General features: G+C 44.0%; 1 pseudogene; it reads right to left on the minus strand.

Annotated features, from left to right (window-relative positions):
- Positions 1-1,984: 1,984 nt before the first annotated feature.
- Positions 1,985-3,137, minus strand: LOC116825427 (olfactory receptor 10A7-like; annotated as a pseudogene).
- Positions 3,138-5,431: the final 2,294 nt, after the last annotated feature.

Consider the following 5,431-nt stretch of genomic DNA (forward strand, 5'->3'; position numbering starts at 1 on the left):
ATCATTTCACTTCAAGTCTAACTAGCCCTGGGATAAATGGTTCCATTTCTGTATCGGTTTTCAGCAAGTAAGTTAAAGCAAAAATGGTTTATAAAAATGATATAACTTCTATCAAGGTCACAGGCTATCTATAACATGGCCTGAATAATTTAAAAAGCAAATGATCATAACAGTGCCTTTTTTTCCCAAATTTTTTTTTTTTCACTGAAGAACCACACAATGTTCCCCAATGCACTCATTATTTGGCATAATTCCGCCCCACACACCTTCGGAGACCCAAACCCACCCAACCCCCCCTATCCCCACACATACACAACCCTATTTGACAACTACAGATGAGCCAACAAGAACCACAAACTACCCAGGGCGTTTATTCATATTTAACTTTCATGTGTGCATAATTTTTTCTAAAGTGCTTAAGTGGCTAGAGCCTAACCTTCGGAATAACATGTCGAGCAATAACCTCAAACATCACAAATTCAAATTAAATTAGCCAATTTGTTAACAGTGACGGTGATTAACTTCAGAACAACTACCAAGGGAAGAGTGGATTCCACTTTCTCCTGATTGTCTTCAAATTCAGCTGGACGCCTTCCTGGATGATAGGATATAGTTAATGTATCGTTATTAGAATTAAGACAAGTGGAAACTAGTGAAATTTAATTCCCGTGATACACAGGAGATCAGAACCGATGATCTATGATCCTTTTGGGCTTAAAATCTATGACCTAGCCCATCAGACAATCATGTGAGTTAAGCTTCCAAGTCATGTGGGCCTTTTGATATTCACCTCTTTCTTCTCTTCGCTCTTCTCCTCTCTACGTGTAAGGATTAGGAAGCTTACCCACTGACTTCTGATTACTAAATTTAAACCATGGCCATACTTTTCTTGGGTATTTCAATTATTATTCAGATCATTCCCCTCAATATTATATTCTGGGGATGTTTGTTTGTTTGTTTGTTTTAAAAATAGCCTTCATATACATAAACGATCTTTAAGAATAAGAAGAGAGAGCTAACTTCTCAATGAACCGCCCATCAGTACTCAAACATAACCTCAACCATGTTAGATAGTCAAGGAATTCTTGCATTTTAGAGACCCTCAATGCACTCATATCCCCTCCATTGAGTTCCTTAGCAATTCTCAGAGTGCCTAAAAGCGCTGGTGTCTGGCCTTAGGTCTGTGGAAATCACTTATGTCTTCACTCCTAATTGTGGTCTTGAGATGTTCATGATCACACCGACAGGTGATATAATAAAATAATTATTATTAAAAAGCCTGTGAGGTCAGGAAACAGTGTTTCTTTTTTTTAAATCCCCATCCCTCCCTCTGGGTCAGTCCCCCATTGGCACTAAAGGAGACTGATCTCATGATGCAGATTTGTAGGATTTAGGCCAACTAATAATCATCGGATCAAGAGAGTTAGGGGTTAGGTTAAAGGGCATTCATGTGGCTAAGATGTAGATTGGTGCCTAATCCATGATTTAAAAGGATGTTAGGTTCCCTGGTGCTTTAGAAAGTCCCACTAGGTGCTAATCATCTTTAAAAATCTAGTACATGGTTGCTTAACCTGTTCAAGCCTTTGTGAAAATCTTAACCCTAGGAAACACCTGCTGCCGCTGATGAAGTGTTTTCTCCCCCTTGTTTTTGTCTGCATTTTTAGATACCTAAATGCCTTTGAAAATCTGGTCCTACATGAATTTACTAAAAAGGATTTATACTCCTAAATTAGTTGGATTCATTTGAAATTCTTGCCATAAGTGACTCACCCTGGAAGTTTTTAGTGGAGCAAGGAGTTGAATCTTTTTTTTAAGTCTCAGGATTGGGTGAGAGCCATTACATTATAGTTCCTCCAAACCACCAGATTATCCTTCCTCTCTGTCTTATATTGGACATGTGAAATGTATTTCAAGTCAAGAGCAGCTCTGTGATTGACTTGAGTGGCTTCAGGATGGGGTCATAAATCAACCTGAGGCAAAACCTTTATTGTAATGGGGACAACCTCTTCCCAGCCACCCTTCTCCGCAGTGCCGCCTTCAGCTCCTCATTCCTCAGGCTGTAGATGACGGGGTTCAGCATGGGGGTGACCACAGTATAGAAGAAGGACAGCAGCTTGTCATTCTCTGGCATGTAGCTGGATCTGGGACGCAGATACGTGACCATGCCAGAACCGTAAAAAAGTGTCACAACCACCAGGTGTGAAGAGCAGGTGGAGAAGGCTCTGTGTCTGCTCCCTGGGGAGGACATTTTCAGGATGGTGACAATAATGTGGGCGTAGGAGGTGAGGATGAGGGTGAAGTGGGTGGCGAGGAAGACCACGGTGACCATGATGTTGGATATCTCATTGCGGGATGTGTCGGCGCAGACCAGCTGCAGCACCAGTGCCACATTGCAGAAGAAATGGTCAGTTTTGTTGGGGCCACAGAACAGGGAGGTGAAGACCAAGGTGGTTTGGATGAAGGAGATGGGAATCCCACTCAGCCAGGAGCCAGCCACAAGCCAGACGCAAGACCTCCTGTCCATGATGGACACGTAGCGCAGAGGGTGGCATATGGCCACATAGCGGTCATAGGTCATGGTAGCCAGGAGATAGCACACAGCAGAGCCCAGGAGAAGGAAAAAATACATCTGAGCTGCACAACCTGTGAAGGAGATGGTGTTATCTGCAGTGAGGGAGATGGCCATCATCTTGGGCAGGGTGACTGAGCTGTAGCAAATCTCCAGGAAGGACAGGGGCGCTCTGCCAGTCGCGTCAGGCAGGCTGCCTTCGGTGGCTTGCCTGCGAAGGGTCCGATGGTCCCGCAGCTTCGGCGGGCAGGCTGCCTTCGGTGGCTTGCCTGCGAAGGGTCCGATGGTCCCGCAGCTTCGGCGGACCCTCTGCAGGCAAGCCGCCGAAGGCAACCTGCCTGCCGTGCTTGGAGCAGCAAAATGCCTAGGGGATGTGGAGGGCTGGGTCAGCCAGTGTGATGAGAACAATGAGGCTGTTTCCCAGCAGGGTGAGAGTGTAGATAGCAAAACACACCAGGAAAAGCAGCACCTGCCCTAACAGGCTACTGGAAAATCCCAAGATAATGAACTCACTCACGACAGTGCTGTTTCCCTGTGCCAGCTCCTCACAACTTGTGGTAGAGTTCATCTGTAAATTAACAAATACAGGACGGGATAAGAGACACAGAATAGCAGAGAGAGAGAGAGAGATGAAGTTGCATGGAGACAGATAGATTACATGTTAGAAGCATGGGTTAGAAATGGGTAAATCAACATCCTAATATCTAGAGAGATAAAGAGGTAGGTGTGTATGAAAACAGAAAGAAAAACAAGTGTTAAGATAGATAGAGGAGCATAGTGAGATCTAAATATAGAACAATAGAGCATGTGTCTATGTTTATGTAAGTAATTTTTTCTCCCTTCCTTTCCAATTCACTGACTTTTTAACTTTATTTATTTATTTATCAAATGTAATTGCTGTGGAAAAGCTAATGCTAATAAATGAAGTTTGTAATTTCTCCCCAAGGCTGGAGGTAAAACTAGGCAATACAGAATCAGGCAAGCTAAGAATGATCATCTGCTGAAAATTTAACAAGGATACAGCAGGTATTCTTAATATCATTGAGAATAATCAGGCAAAAGAGTATCTAACGTACCTTCCAAATCAAGAGCTCCCTTCTTTCTATATTCCAGGATCTATTCTATTCTATTCTATATGGTTTTGTAGACCGTGCTCATCACCGTGGTAGTACTAATCTATGAATGTGTATGTCTTTAAATGCTTCTATTTTTAAAGCATCTTTGGCGTCCTCATGGGATGGGCTCCCCAGAGGTGTAACTCAGTTAATTAATGAATGAAAAGAACTAAACTGTAATACTGCTTTCAGAGTCATTGAAATCCATCAGAGAAATACACTGTCTCTTTAAATATTCTGGAGGCTAGTGTTTAGTACCTCTGCCAGAATTTCACGCAGTAAATAAGCAATGCCTTAATTTCCATACCTGAAGCTGTGTGTGTCCTTGTAGTTACATATCACAGTTGCAGCAATGTCTCCATATGAAATTCTCTACCTGTCTTTGAAACAGGGCATACACAATGGATCATAAACAAGTTATCTTTGTCTACTAATCTGGCTCTCCTTGTCTTATTGTCCAACCTAAAAATGACTTCTCATGTAAATGGGAATTTCCACAAATACATTTTATGCTCTCATGGGAGGTGGGGATTACCAGTGGGGTCATCTAGTGGATAGGTCAGTGACCACCTTGATTTCCACTTCATGGTCTCTGCTGCCTCCCATTGGCAACACCTCTAGTAGGTAGACAGCCCACCTTTCAGTGGGTGGGTACTTGGCCCCCAGGTTGGGTCACCATTTTAGCTCAACCCCTCTTTCAGGGCAGCAACGTCCTATGAAGGTTAGAGTGCTCTGTGTCCTTACAACAGGGAAGGATGCTTAGTCGATCTCATGGCTCCTGTAGGTGGCTCGTCATGATCACAAAGCTTTCAGCATTTCTATCTTCTCTTTACTCCTGCAAGGGGTGGTGTGAGATTTATGTCTCTATAAGCCAAAAGTATTTAGTAGGGGAGCTTGGGCATTCACACTCCACCAGGATCCGATCCCATGCCCTGTGTCAGACATCAGCATGTGCCTCAAAATGGTTTTCCAAGTCCATTTCCTACCATCTGTTTCCCTCCACAGTCTCAAGGTCCAACCTGAGATAGCAAAGGGGAAAAAACAGGCAACAACTGAACCTTCAGCACAGCTGGGCTCCGCTCATAGCCCCTTCCTCTCCAGTAGAGGCTTCTGTGGCAGCTTTGGTCAGGAGCTTCCAGGGCAGAGCTGTCCCGTTCCCCCCTCTGCCCCACTGGACTTGTCTGACTCCTCTTGAGCCTAGTGGGATTGTCAACAGCAGCCTGTGCCAGTCTAATTCTGTCCCACTAATTGGTGGTTTATTCATTGATTCTAGTGGGGCCAGGCCCAAACTGATCCAGGTTAAAATCCTGTCCCCTGTGTTCCTTTTTGCTGGGTCAAGTTCTAGGTCCCCTTCTTGCTCCCTTTGAACTCAGTGGAAAATACCCACTGCAGTTAACAGGTCAGGACTGGGTCCTAAGGCCATGCAGGGTGATGGCAGGAAGAACAGAGAGGGGAGTGAAGGCAAGGACAAGAAGAGAGAAAGGAGACAGGAAGGTCAGGAGAATAAAATGGATCATTAGAGACATGTGACCTGATTACTATTACTGTGCACCTTGAGAGTCCTTTCAACAGTGCAAAATTGCTCAAGATAGCTTGAGAGGCCAAGTACTATTTACCTCTCCTGGCACCATTGCCAAGTGACCAACGTAAAGGAAGAGTAGACTAGACTAGATTAGACTAGACCGTGTGTTCTTGTTAGACTAGACTTGACTAGATCAAAATGAATAAATAGAATAGACCCATGTGT

This window comes from Chelonoidis abingdonii, unplaced genomic scaffold (assembly GCF_003597395.2).
Source record: "Chelonoidis abingdonii isolate Lonesome George unplaced genomic scaffold, CheloAbing_2.0 scaffold0414, whole genome shotgun sequence".
NCBI lineage: Eukaryota > Metazoa > Chordata > Testudines > Testudinidae > Chelonoidis > Chelonoidis abingdonii.